Source organism: Pristis pectinata, chromosome 13 (genome assembly GCF_009764475.1).
Source record: "Pristis pectinata isolate sPriPec2 chromosome 13, sPriPec2.1.pri, whole genome shotgun sequence".
Lineage (NCBI taxonomy): Eukaryota > Metazoa > Chordata > Chondrichthyes > Rhinopristiformes > Pristidae > Pristis > Pristis pectinata.
Window position 1 is genome coordinate 20,701,247 of NC_067417.1, and position 16,020 is coordinate 20,717,266.

Sequence of the window (16,020 nt, forward strand, 5' to 3'; positions counted from 1 at the left end):
GATGTCATCTGGATAAATCCAATTTAATTGTTCAAAATTCAAATTCTAAACTCCTCAAACATGCTAAAACCTGCAGCATTTAAGTGTCTAGTCTAGTTAAGTTTCTGGTCAGTGGCGACCCCTTGGATCTTGCAATACTTGGTGATAGTTACACTTTCGAATGGAAAAACAAGGTGATTAGATTTTCTTGTTAGACACACTTGGCATTTGTGTTGTGTGAATGTTTTTTGCACTTAACAGTCCATATCCAAATGTTCTTTGATCTCACTGCACTCTGGCATGGATTACTTCATTAACATACCTTCCCATTTCTGACAAAATGAGGGGAAGCTCAATGATGAAGCAGCTGAAAATGATTGGGCCTAGAATACTTGCTTGTGATACTCTTGCAGTGATATCCCAGGGATGGGATTTGACCTCCAACAACCACAATCACCTTTGTTTATCTATTTCCTGTTTTTTTGAGGTGGGAAATGGGAGCAGCACCTGACCCAAGAGAACCACTTACAAAGCCAGTCAGCATTTGGGGCCGAGAGGAAAGCAGAAATGGAGACATGGGACTAGGAAGGTGCACACTCTGTTGTCACTTCTGCTGTTGCCCCCTCCTTACTAAAGAATTAGCGTCAATGAAATCTTCATCAGACACTCATGGGTATAGATAGGCACAAAGGTCAGCATGGCCCATCTCGTCCATGCTGACCACAACGCCTATCCACACCCATCCCATTTGACCTCCTGTCCAAATACCTTTTAAACATTGACAGCATCTGCCTCTACTACATCCTCTGGCAGCTCATTCCAATTATTCACCACCCTCTGGAAAAATTTACCCCTCAGCTCTCCTGTGAATTTCTTCCCTCTCAGCTTAAACCTGTGCCCTCTAGTTCTAGACTCCTCGGCCCTGGGAAAAAGATTCTATCTATGCCCCTCAATTTTGTAAACCTCTATAAGGTCACCCCTCAGCCTCTGACATTCCAGTGAGAATAAATTCAGCCTATCCATTCTCTCCTTTTAACTACAGCCCTCCAGGCAATATCCCGGTGAATCTCCTCTGCACTCTCTCTATTGTTACCACATCCTTCCTATAGTGTGGTGACCAGAACTGTACACAGTTCTCTAAGTGTGATCTAACCAAAGTTTATGTACAACTGCAACATATCGTCCAAACTCTTATACCCATTGCCTTGGCCTATGACAGCAAACATACCTTTTCACTACTCTCTCCACCTATGACACTACTTTCAGGGAGCTATGGGACCTCAAGGTCTGTCCAAACACTCCCAATGTCCCTGCCATTTACTCTACATGTCCCAACAGGATTTGGCCTTCTAAAGTATATTACCTTGCATTTGTCTGGATTAAATTTCATCTGCCACCACTCCACACGAGGGAAGAAATCTATGTCCCACTGTATCTTTAAACAGCCATCTTTGATATGTACTATCCCACCGATTTTTGTATCATCTGCAAGCTTACTAATTGTACCCCCTACATTCTCATCCGTCATTTATAAATATTACAAACAACAAAGGTTCCAGCACCGATCCCTGCAGTACACGACTTCCAGTCAAAAGTACCCATCCACCAGAACCTTCTGCACCAGCCTACCTTGTGGGACCTTGTCAAAAGCTTTACTAAAGTCCATCTACCACCCTACTTTCAACAATCTCTTTGAGTTGAGTTTTTTTTTGATGAGGTAACCAATCACATTTGTAAAACATGATCTCCCCTGCACAAAACTTTGCTGACTTCTCCTAATCAGTCCTTGCCTTTCTAGGTGAACATAAATCCTGTCCCTCAGAATCTTCTCCAACAACTCCCCTACTACTGACGCAAGGCTCACTGGTCTATAGTTTCCAGACTTATTTATACTGTCCTTTTTTGAACAAGGGGACAATATTAGCTGTCCTCCTATCTTATAGTACCACACACATGGACATGAATATGCAAAAATCTCTGTCAGAGCCCCAGCATTCTCTTCCCCTGCTTCCTTTAGCATCCTGGCTGGCCCTGGGAATTTATCCACCTGAACGTGTTCCAATATTTCTAGCACTTCCTCCTTCCTGATAGACATTTTCACCAGGCTGTGCTTGGTATTAAGGCACTGATGCTGAGTGACTTACCAAATCATTTCCTCAATACAGCACAACTTATCCAGGTTCCTATATGATAAACAAACCAATGGTAAAAATATTAAGTTGGCAAATGATTGAGGATGTCATGATGAAAGAACTAAATAGACTTAGACAAAAAGAAAGCAACAGTTTTACTTGTTTTTTTAAATGTGAATACCTTTGACTTGTAATTATAGGCAACATTTAAGACAATATTTTCAAGATACAAACTTTGCAAATAATGGCACAAGATCAGTTGATCTCTTTAAGTTAAAAGGATCAGTACAGAGTTTTCATTCAACAGTGATCCTTCGCTCGGCTGTCTTTTTCTGAGTCCTGAGAGTTAAAAGTATTTGTGAAAGCATTTACCTGAAACCTAATGTAGCTGTTTAATAAAGCGGCAGGATTTGTCATTGACTGGTAATTACACCACAGAAAATCAATTCAACTGCTTCTTACTTAAAGGAAATCTACAGTTTTCCATTATCCAGTTTAAAGGGAAAAATTTAATGCATGACTGACATCCGAAAGGTCAATCTCCCTCCACAATGAAATACTTATCAAAGAAAAAAGGCAATTAACCCTATCTCTACTTGTAGCAATACGATTATTTTCCATATACCATTTAAATCATTTAGCTTGCACACAGAGAGAATGGTGTTTGGGAATTTAATTCCAACTGGAAAGCAAAAACATAATTTAGTCATGAAAGATTATGACTGAAAATGGGGCAGGTTCTAATAAAGGCTCAGTCTCATGCAAGACAATAGCTTAGTATATATTAAACATTTCAACCAGTGAAGAAAACTCCAAAACATTTGCTATTTCTGGAGCATAAAAATTAAGCAATATTTTTCTTAAAACTTTTATGTACAGAAGTGTGTACAGAGCCAAAAAAAAGTCCAAGAATGGTCATTGGCTTGTGTGCCCTAATACAAAAACAATAGCACTTTTGTCCTTAACAACTTTTCATTTGTGTACATTTACAATGCCTGATGAAATGTTCAGTGTTTTGAGAAAGACTCCATGGGGCAACTTTATTGAGCTCCTTCCATTTTACCTGATTTATATTTGTCTCCCTAACAATGACAACTTTGATATCTTTTCCAATATTTTGCACTAGTAAACAATGTACTAAAAACAATCAGCTCTGATTAATGTGAAATGGTCTCTGTCACCATTAACTGCTTTGCAATTTTTTTTCCTTTCAGCCCTGGGTTGACATTCTAAAAAAGCAATTATATTATTGTTAGGTTTTCATTTTTTATTTTAATTGTAATATAACTTTACACATTTTTAATTATGATGAATTTACAAGTATTTTTTTCTTATACTCATAATGATGCAGAAAGAGGCCCAGAGGCCTATGCTCCTCCCCCTTATTTCCATGTATCCCTGCAACTCATTCTCTCTCACATATGCCCTTCCACATCCCCTTCGATTCTTTTTGACCAACACCAAGTAGTAAGTTATAGTTGCCAGTTAACCTATGTCTTTGGGATGTGAGGGGAAACTAGAGGATTCAGAGAAAACCCACACTGTCAAGGAGAAAGCATGCAGACTCCACACAGACAGCACTTCAGGTCAGGATCAAATCCAGATTCCTGGAGCAATGAGGCAGCAGCACTAACTACTGCACCATTATGCCACACAGTAAAATTGAACTTCAGTATATTTCACTGTTACTCCTGAAAAGATTAAACCAAAGGGTAATCTGTTTGAATAAGCTCTATTAATTACTACTTTAGATGCATTCCTTAACAATATTTAATATTTATCTAAATTTCAAACAAAATAACATTTGTCGAAAGATGTAGGCACACAAGTTACTGCCTAAGATTCATCTGGAAAATGGGAACTGAAGAGCCGCTTTTGCATCAGATGGCGGTGCATGTCACATTGTCTTGGAGCACCCACCTGAAGCTGCTGGTAGATGCATTGCCTTCGCAAATTGAGAACCCCGGTCCCTTTTTGAAATTGGTTTGCTATCGATTGCTGTGCTCAGATTTCTTAGGTGGACTGTAGCCACAACAGAGGGATATCCAGAAGCTGAGTGTCATCCTCCTGATTACCACGCCTTCTACTGCCACTGGATAACATTCTAATCTCTCTCTTTTGGTGGTCACCCACCAGAAAAGAATGATCATCAATATTTTTACAAGTCACAAAGGCTTTCAGGAGTTCTCTACAATTAGGAACAAAGGGAGACTCGTATACTTTGGTTGGTTGGCAGAAAGGCCCTGGGAGTCATTCTGACTATTATCACCATTCACTGAGTATAGATGTCTTGATAATAGATTTACCTTAAGACTTATTCTTGACTCTTCAATAACTCATGTTTAAAATAATAGGTACAGAGACGGGCTAAATATTCAGGCCAATAGTATGTTTTCTATATAAAATGCTAAAAACTTACTCATTTAAGCTTCCTCCAGCCTTGACTCATCTTCATGTTATGTTGTTAAATGCACCATGTCCCTCCTGAGTCTCCTGGTTAAAACAGAGATCAAGGCCCCATGATATCATTAGAGGCTGTGCAGTTAACAAAGAGTAGGTTAAAATTGTAGACAGCAGGGCAAAGGTTGGTAAGCTCCCTCACAATTTAAATTGCATCACTCCAAACTCAAGGCAACCAAAGGCAAAATTAAAGCCATCCTCATAATATATCTGTAATCAATGTCTCTACAAGTACACTAATCCCAATAGAGTCCCAGTTCTAGTTCCAAAAATAAACAGACTCAAGTGCAAACATCGAGAATCAGGTTTGGTTTCTCTCTGTACCTCTCATTTTAAACATGAGTTATTGAAGAGTTGAGGATAAGTCTCAAGGTCAATGCCCCTATTCATCAAGACATCTATACTCAGTGAATGGTGATAATTGTCAGAATGACTCCCAGGGCCTTTCTGCTAACCAACCAAAGTATTCGATCCAGAATCATGTAATAAGAAAGGAGCAATTAATAATTTAGTAGTTAATAGGCCTTTAGGGAATAAGTCCAATCAAACAAAGCAAACTACAAGATGTGAGTTGATCATGATAAATCAGGACAGTTCATTAAAAGGTATAACAGTAGAAAAACAATAGCTAGCACTTAAAGACTTAGTACAACATATACTGTATCCTTATAACAACACAGAAGGATGCCATTCAGCACCTTGGATTCATGCCAGCTCCTAGGGAAGCATCCCTTTAGTCTCATGCCCCCTCTCCATTTTTTCCTTGTATCCCTGAAATATGTTCTCTCTCACACATATACATCAATTCCCCTTTGATTCTTTTTGTCATATATTTACACTAAAGGGACAATTTACAGAAGCCAGTTAACCTACCAAATATCCCTGTATGGCACAAAACCCTACAAAAAAATTGACCCAACTGTGACTAACATTAAAGGCAATATTGGATTAAAAGAAAACTCTTACAATATTGCCTAAAAGAGCTGTAAACCTCAGTGTCGGGGAAATTTTAAGAAAGGAAAACCATGAAATGAATAAAAATAAGGGAAAGTAGAAAACAGGAGTATTCACTAAGTGATACAACAACAAACTATGAAAGCTTTATGGAAAAGAATAGCTAAGTTGGTGTGGGGCCTTACAAAATGAGGCAGGAGAGATTATATTTAGCAACTGAGGAAATGGTAAAGAAACAAACATTTTGTGACTGTCTTCATGGAAGCAAATGCAGAAATTCTATGGAAATATTGGAGAACAAGTCTAGGAGAATGAGGAGCTGGAAGAAATTAGCATTAGTAGGGGGAGAAAAGTACCAGAAAAATAAATGGGACTAAAAGCTAATGAATTCTAGGATTTGATGACCTAAATCTCAAGGTTTTGAAAATTTGGTAATGAGGATAGTGAATACAATATTTATCATCATCTAAAATGATAAAATGACTCTAGAATGGTTCTCACAGATTGGAAGGTTGCAAATATAACCTCATGATTTAAGAAAGAGGAATAAAAAAAACACAGGGAACTACAGACCACTTGGCTTGACATCAGTGGTTAGGAAAATGCTTTGAATGTATTATTACATAAATTATAACAGGACGTTTAGAAATAATAATGATTCCCCAGGCTCGGTGGGGATCTATGACAGACAAATCATGTTTCATTGATCTGTTAGAGTTTATTTTTGAGGTTGTAACCAGTAGGACAGATAAGGACGAACCCAGTGAATGTGTTGTATTTGGATTTTAAGAATGCCTTCAATTAGACACCATACAGTTTATTAAACAGAGGTACAGCACATGAGATTTGGAGTAATATATTGCAATGGAATGAGGATCGGTTAATAGACAGAAAGTAATAAAGAGATGATTTTTTTTGGATTTAGATTATGGTGAACTATAGGGATTGGTGCTGAGATGCTAGCAGATCACAATCTACATCAATGCTTGGTCGAGCAGACCAAGTGTATTGTATTCAATCATGGCCAGGTAGCAGTGTCATACATGGGGAGAATACAGAGAAGTTTCGAGAGGATATAGAAAGGCTAAACAAATGGAAGAGGACATCAATAGATTGAGTATAATTGGAAAAAAATAGGACTTTTTTTAAATCTGAGATTGAAAGTGTTGGTTCTGATGGACCTAGCTGTCCTTGTACACAAATTACTGAAAGTTACTGTGGAGACACGTCAACCAATTGGGAAGGCAAGAGGTATGTTGGCATTTGTTGCAAGAGGATTTGAATAAAAGAGTAAAAATGCCTTATTGCAATAATACATCTTAAGTAGTGTGTGCAGGTCTGGTTTCCTACATCAGCGTTTAGAAGAATGAGAAATGTTACAACATAGAAAGTTCTTACAGGATCTGACATGGGAGGTACTGTGATGATGTTTTCCTTTACTGGAGTGTCCAAAACCAGGGGTCGCAATTTCAAAATCAGTTAACCATTCAGGACTGAGATGAGGATAGAGAATCTAAGGAATTTCTACTCAAGATAGCAGTAGATGCTCGGTCGCTTATCATATTCAAGACATTAAGCACAGCAGAGGAATAAAGGAAAGTTAGTACTGGAAACTGACACCAAGGTTAAAGATCAGCCAAGATCTTATTGCATGGCAGATCAGGTCCAAGCATTTATTTCTTATGTTCTTATTCCCACAGTCCTCTACCTATACCACACAGGGTGGTATAGGCAGAGGACTTCATCCAGATCAAGCCATTATAACAAATGCAGTAGCCAGACGAACTAACCACTGCACAGTGAATCAACTTCACCCAAATCCAAATAAATCACAGGGCAGCCAATTTTTACTAATGCAATCATGATTTAAATACAAAGCTAAATGTCAACTGGGGTCCATTTTAATCAAAGTAACAATGAAGCATCCATGCCACACTGGGATAATAAGGTCAGCGTATAAAATAATATCCTCCAGAAGCTTGCAAATGTAAAATGGGGCAGACGTCCATCTGTGATTAGAGCATTCACACCCTCGTCCTATGTTTTGTGTGTGCCCAGTATGCTTGCTCTGCGCAAGAACACTCTGCATTTGCAAAAGCAAAATCAACCCAGTGCTGAATAGAAGCTGCGGAATCAATGGTTGTCTGAAGCCAACAAAAATCAACAACTTGCACACTCTTAGTGGGATACCACCAACAGACATCTGGATAGCTTTGTCCAGTCAAGGGAAAAGTAAACACAAGATGCCAGACATCCCTTGCAAGGTCGCCTGAGCTTGCAGAAAAACACCTGAGCTCTCACAGGAAACCATAAAACAGGAGTAGACCATTCAGCCCTCAAGTCTACTCCACCATTCAATAGGATCATGGCTGATCTGATGTTCTTCATCCACTTTCCTGCCCTTTCCTCACAACCATCAATTCCCTTACTAATTAGAAATCTATTACAACCTTAACTATACACAAGGACTCTGCCCCCAAAGCTCTCTGTGGTAAGGAGTTCCAAAGACTCACAACCCTCTAAGAAATTCTTCCTTATCTCAATCTCAAATGGGCACCCCTTTAGTCTGAGACCATGCCCTCTAGTACTGGACTTGCCCCTGAGAGAAATCACCCTCTTAGAATTTACCCTGTCTAGTCCCTAAAATTCTTATGTTTCAACAAGACTCCCTCTCATTCTTCTAAACTCCAATGAGTCCCAACATGTTTGACTTTCCTCACTGGACAATCATTCCAAACCTGGGATCATCCTAGTGAGCCTTCTCTGAACCACCTCCAACAAAATAATATTTGTTTGCAGTATTCTAGATGTGGTTTCTCCTCGCAGCTTGAATTACCACCTATTTTTGTGCTGTCTGCAAATTTGGAAAATGAACACAAGAAGAATATTTCATGTCAAAATTAATTTAATTTGAATTATTCAAATGTTGGTCTGTGCGGGGCCAGTTACTTTCCACGAAGCAGTTATTGGGTGCTTAAATTAACTAGCACTCTTACTCACTGAGTATTCCCAATCCTAACTGCTGATTAATTACTCCTGCTTCAAAATGTCAACATCAGATGAAGGACAAGATATGGAAAAACATGGTTCTGAAAAATCAAAGAATCATCAACAACCTTGAATACTTGGTGGATTCAAGGACTTTCGGAGAAGGCTATGGGGTGATGGGAAATCAAGCACGTGAAAATAAAATCTAAATCAACAACCTGCCATTGCAAACCCTACAGGATTTAAATAAACTCTTGTTTCATTCCCTACTTCTCTGATCTTTGATTATTTTAGGCTGACAAATGATTTCCTTCCTTTTCTTTGTAGTGAAATGTGTATCTGACAGGCAGCCATGCTACAAAATGCAAACTACTGCCACAGAAGTTTAAATATGACCCAGCAGAGCATGCAAAAGCTTGCAAAAAAAGGCAGATCTGACCTCCTTTTAAAGTATTGTCTTATTATTTTAAATTAAGAGCAGTAGATATACTATTGTCCCACCAGACATGGTTGGGAACATCAGAAGCGTGGCAGTGAGTGCAGATTTAATCCTTTGTTCTGTAATTGATGCAGTTTTATTAACTGTCATTATAATCCTCGGATCTGTGAAACTAATGCAACAGAGTATTTCATCTCATCTGAATTAAGCCCCTTTGAAGTAAAATTCGAGGCAATTTTCTTGGTCAGAAAACCACACCTGCTTTGCCAAATTACCATATTTTAATAGAAATTTGTAGACTTTGCAATATAAAGAGAAAGCTGCACTGTCCCCAGATGTTTGGTTTAAAGAGTTGTCCTCATTAATTTTTAGCCCATACAGATGGGGCTCTTATCGATTGAATGCTCTATTTATTTGGGATTAAAATGAAATATTTATTTGATATGCTTATTCAAGCACGTTTTTTTATGTTGGTTACTTTTTTTTTGTCTTTTTGTTTGCAATGTGTCAGTTAACCAAAATGACATTGATGAGACTCTTTGCTCCAAACTGCCATGCTGGAAAACTTGAAAAGCTCCTTAAGATATTAGGTTTACAGTGACAAATGAGTGGGAACTTAATGCAGCATGGCAAAAGTGCTTTGGACTGCAAGCTTTTATGTTGGACCATGTTAAATTGCTGAATATTTTGACACGGTAGCAGATTCACAATACAGTGAGATTTTTGATGAATTTCTGTGGGATCAAAACCACAGTAAAATCATTCTGGATTGAAAAATACTTCATGATCTCTATCATGATCCAAACCGGTTTCTGTTTTAGCAGCATCACCACCACTAGATTCCTTCTCCCAAAAAGACAACAGTCACCACATAGTCATGAGAAAAGTTTAGGGAAAGAAGTCGTTAAGAAATACTACATTTCTGTAAGATCTCCTACATGCCTTTCCCAAGCTGAGAGAGTTGGTTTGAGCTGATGCTTTTGAACTGAAACTTTGTGTGCCTTATGTCCAAAATAAATAGCCAGATACACAACAGTTACTCACATTTGGTTATTCCTTAGGACAACATATTGCATCCCCAATACATGGAAACAATTCAGATAACCATCAAAATTGAATCTTAATCATGAATAGATTTCTCCATCTCAAACAGGACAGCTAGGTAGAATTGTGCAATCATTATGAAGAATATGACCCCACGTGTATCTCACCTAGTGGTTGTCACCTACCATTCTTTGGTCTTTGCTCATGATTTGATTCCGTGTGGTAGCTGGGAGGGAATTTATTCATCATTAGACACGTTGTTTTTTAAATATACACCTGCTGACTTTTGTAGCTGCTTACCTTTTCATCAGTTGCTGAAAGAGTCTTCCTGTAATTCAAAAGTCTAATGATGAAGCCCTGGATGAACCAGGAGATTCGCGGGCTGCTGAGGGCTAGATCTGTGGCGTTCAAGACCAGCGATCCAGAACCTACAAGACATCCAGGTACGACCTATGGAAGGACATGGTGAGAGTGAAAAGGCAATTCCATGTGAAGTTAGAGACACAATCGGACACACGACAGTGTGGCAGGGTTTGCATTGCCATTACTTCCTTTCAGGTGAAATCTAACAGCATAAATGGCAGTGATGCTTCACTCCCTGATGAGATCAATGCCTTTTATGCATGCTTTGAAAAGGGAGAACAACACTACACCCATGCAAATACCTGCAGCATCTGGCAACCCTGTGATCTCTGTCTCGGAGGCCGACATCAGAACATCCTTCAAGAGGGTGAACCCTCGCAAGTCATCAGGCCCCGACGGTGTACCTGGCAGGGTACTGAAAATCTGTGCCAACCAACTGGCTGGAGTGTTCAAGGACATCTTCAACCTCACTGCTACAGTCAGAGGTTCCCACCTGCTTCAAAAGGGCATCATTCATACCGGTGCCCAAGAAGAGCAGGGTGAGCTTCCTCAATGTCTGTCACCACAGTACTCACATCTACTGTGATGAAGTGCTTTGAGAGGTTGGTCATGGCTAGAATTAACTCCTGCCTGAGCAAGGACCTGGAGTCACTGCAATTTGCCTACTGCCACAACAAGTCTACAGTGGATGCAATCTCACTGGCTCTCCACTTGGCTTTGGAGCACCTAGTCAACAGCAAAACATACACCAGGCTGCTGTTTATCGATTACAGCTCAGCGTTCAACACCATCATCCCCTCAGTACTAAATAAGCTTCAAAACCTGGGCCTCTGTACCTCCCTCTGCAACTGGATCCTCAACTTCCTTATCAGGAGACCACAGTCAATGTGGATCGGTCGTAACATCTCCTCCTCGCTGACAATCAACACAGGCGCACCTCGAGGATACGTGCTTAGCCCACTGCTCTACTCTCTCTACACTCATGACTATGTGGCTAGGCACAGCTCAAATGCCATCTATAAATTCGCCAATAGCACCACTGTTGTTGGCAGACTATCAGATGGCGACGAGGTGGCATACAAGAGTGAGATCGATCAGCTGGCTGAGTGGTGTCACAACAACAACCTCACACTCAACATCAGCAAGACCAAGGAATTGATTGTGGACTTCAGGAAGGGGATGTCGGGGGAACGCACAGCAGTCTTCATTGAGGGGTCAGCGGTAGAAAGGGTGAGCAGCTTCAAGTTCCTGGGCGTCAACATCTCAGAGGATCTATCCTAGGCTCAACACATTGATGCAATCACGAAGAAGGCATGCCAGCAGCTGTACTTCATGAGGAGCTTGAGGGGATTTGGTCTGTCACCAAAGACTCTTGCAAATTTCTACAGATGTACGGTGGAGAGCATTCTGACTGGTTGCATCACCACCTGGTATGGAGACTCCAATGCACAGGATCGAAAAAGGCTACAGAGGATTGTAGATTCAGCCAGCTCCATCACGGGCACAACCCTCCCCACCACAAGGACATCTTCAAGAGGCCGTGCCTCAAGAAGGCAGCATCCGTCATTAAGGACTCTCACCATCTGGGACATGCCCCTCTTCACGTTACTACAATCAGGGAGGAGGTACAGGAAGCTGAAGACCCACACTCAACTTTTCAGGAATAGCTTCTTCCCCTCTGCCACCAGATTTCTGAACGGTCCATGAACACTACCTTGTTATTCCTCTTTTGCACTATTTATTTATTTTTGTAACTTACAGTAATTTTTTTGTCTTGCACTGTACCACTGCTGCAAAACAACAAATTTCACATCTGTCAGTGATAATAAACCTGATACTGATTCTGAAAAAGTATTTTATCAATTATATCTTATGTACAGCTTACCCATGAACATTCCATAGAAATATCACCAGCCATCCATATCTTAACCCTTTGGTACTTTGCAACTTGTCTTAGAAGCAGTACATTAAGAGCAGCAAAGTAGCAATTAAGCAAATTAGACTTTGCTGAGTGCTGGCACTTTTGGCTCTAAACTAGATCTTAAATGTGGCTTTCTGACACAGACAGATCTTAATCTAAACTGATGTTAGCTATTTTAAGGAATTATTTCAAGTGCCTTTACTTGGGTGAAACATTAATATTCTGTCTGCCTGTTCAGGTATATGTAAAAGGTCACATGGTGCTATTTGAAGATTTTATCCTTCAATCAACATCACTAAAACATATTGGCCCAGAATCTTCTGCCAGCATCAACTTCCTCGCATTCTCCACTGACCTGGGCCAATTGTCAATCATGAAGCCTTATGTGGCATTAGAATCATGCACAAGTAAATGCCACCAGACCTGGAACAAGCCTCACCCAAGAAAACAGCTTGAACAATTTTGATTGCTGACTAAGCCACAGTGCTATAGTCAAAAATTACAAGTGATCCTGAATATTTAAAAACTATCAAATAACCAGGCAATTAGACATTGAAATCATTTAAAAAAATAAACACAATTAAGAACACAAAACCAATTGAAAAATGTACCTATATTCATTTAAAGTAAATTTCTTAGTATTCATCTTGGTGCTTCAAAGCCATTCTTCTCCATTCAAATGAAAGGAGATGCTGATTCTGTGTCAGGTTTAAGCTGCTGCATGTATTTCAGGCTGGGTAATTACCACAACTTTGTATCTTACCAGGTCAAATGTTCAAATGCTACCAAGTGCAGTCAAGAAAAAGATGAGCAAATTAGGGACTTTTGCATTTTATGTACACCCCACTGAATCCTGTGGCACCCACCCAGATACTGACCCAGATTTTGCAAATTAATAAAAAAAAATGCTGGCAGCAATTTCCCTGCAAAAATCTGGGCCAATACCTGGTAATCCATTTCACTGCTCTTAGTTGGACCCTGCTAGGTGCAAAGTGATTGTTGTGTTTGGTTACCATAGAACCATACAGCACAAAACAGGCCCTTCGGCCCACCATGTTGTGCCGTCCATCAGACCACCCTCACACTACCTAACCCCTTCCTCCCGCATATCCCTCTATCTCACGTTCCTCCATATGCCTATCCAACAAGCTCTTGAACCTGTTCAATGTATCTACCTCCACCACCACCCCAGGCAGTGCATTCCATGCACCAACCACTCTTTGGGTGAAAAACCTCCCTCTGACATCTCCCCTGAACCTCCCACCCATAACCTTAAAGCCATGCCCTCTCGTCTTGAGCATTGGTGCCCTGGGAAGGAGGCGCTGACTGTCTACTCTATCTATTCCTCTCAATATTTTATATACCTCTATCATGTCTCCCCTCATCCTCCTCCTTTCCAGTGAATAAAGCCCTAGCACCTTAAGCCTCTCCTCATATTCAATACTCTCCAATCCAGGCAGCATCCTGGTAAATCTCCTCTGCACCCTCTCCAACGCCTCCACATCCTTCCTATAATGAGGCGACCAGAACTGAACACAGTACTCTGAGTGTGGCCTAACTAGAGTTTTGTAAAGCTGCATCATCACCTCGCGGCTCTTAAACTCAATCCCGCGATTTATGAAAGCCAACACCCCATTGGCCTTCTTAACTGCTCTTTCCACCTGTGAGGCAACTTTCAATGAACTGTGAATATGAACCCCCAGATCCCTCTGCTCCTCCACACTGCCAAGTACCTTGCCATTCACCCAGTACTCTGCCCTGGAGTTTGTCCTTCCAAAGTGTACCACCTCACACTTCTCCGGATTGAAGTCCATCTGCCACTTGTCAGCCCAGCTCTGCATCCTATCAATATCCCTCTGTAAGCTCCGACAGCCCTCCACGCTATCCACAACACCGCCTATCTTAGTGTCGTCCGCACACCTACTAACCCAGTCCTCCACCCCCTCATCTAAGTCATCTATAAATATCACAAAAAGTAGAGGTCCCAGAACTGATCCTTGCAGGACACCACTAGTCACTGCCTTCCAATCTGAGGGCACTCCTTCTACCACAACCCTCTGCTTTCTACATGCAAGCCAATTCCTAATCCACACAGCCAAGCTTCCTTGGATCCCTTGGCCTCTGACCTTCTGAAGAAGCCTACCATGAGGAACCTTATCAAATGCCTTACTAAAATCCATGTAAACCACATCCACCGCACTGCCCTCATCAATCTTCCTGGTCACCTCCTCAAAGAACTCTATCAGGCTTGTGAGGCAAGATCTTCCCTTCACAAAGCCATGCTGGCTGTCCCTAAGCAGTCCATGATTCTCAAGGTGTTCATAAATCCTATCCCTTAGAATCCTTTCTAACAAGCTTACCCACCACAGACGTGAGACTCACCGGTCTATAATTCCCTGGCCTATCCCTATTACCTTTTTTGAACAAGGGGACCACATTCGCAACCCTCCAATCCTCCGGCAGCACCCCCGTAGACAACGAGGACTCAAAGATCCTTACCAGCGGTTCAGCAATCTCCTCCCTAGCCTCTCGAAGCAGCCTGGGGAAAATCCCGTCAGGCCCCGGAGATTTATCTGTCTTAATATTATTTAACAACTTCAACACATCCTCTCTCTTGATATCAACAACCTCGAGAACATTACCCCTACCAGCACTCCCTTCCGCATCATCAAGACCCCTCTCCCTGGTGAATACCGAAGAGATGTACTCATTCAGAACTTCTCCCACTTCCGCCGCCTCCAGGCAAATTCTCCCACCTTTGTCCTTAATCGGACCTACCTTCACCCTAGCCATCCTCCTACCCTTCACGTACTTGAAAAAGGCCTTGGGATTTTCCTTAACCCTACTAGCCAAAGCCTTTTCATGTCCCCTTCTAGCTCTCCTCAGCCCTTTCTTAAGTTCCTTCCTCGCTACCCTATATTCCTCACGGGCCCTGTCTGAACCTTGCTGCTTATACCTCACATATGCTACCTTCTTCTCCCTAACAAGTTGTTCCACCTCTCTCGTCACCCACGGTTCCTTCACCCTGCCATTCCTTCTCTGCCTCACCGGGACATATTTATCCCTAACATCCTGCATAAGATCCCTGAATATCGACCACATCCCCATGGTACATTTTCCTTCAAAAAGGACATCCCAATTTACACTCCCAAGTTCTCTCCTTATAGCCTCATAGTTAGCCCTTCCCCAATTGAAAAACCTCTTGTCCTCTCTGCACCTGTCCCTGTCCATGACAATTTTAAAGGTTATGGAGCAATGGTCACTGTCCCCCAAATGCTCACCCACCAATAGATCCTTCACCTGTCCCGGTTCATTTCCTAAAACTAGATCTAACATGGCATTCCCTCTAGTCGGCCTGTCAACATACTGCGTCAGGAATCCCTCCTGGACACACTTAACAAATTCCGTCCCATCCAAACCTTTGGCACTAAGCAGGTTCCAGTCTATATTTGGGAAGTTGAAGTCTCCCATTAAAACAACCCTGTTATTTCTGCTTCTCTCCAAACACTGCCTGCCAATCTGCTCCTCTATATCTCTACTGCTACTGGGGGACCTATAGAATACTCCTAGTAGAGTAACTGCTCCTTTCTTGTTCCTTAATTCTACCCATACGGACTCTAGAGATGATCCTTCTACAACATCCATCTTTTCCACAACCGTAACAGTGTCCCTGACCAGTATCGCCACCCCTCCACCTCTTCTTCCCCCCTTCCCTATCCCTCTTAAAATACCAAAAACCA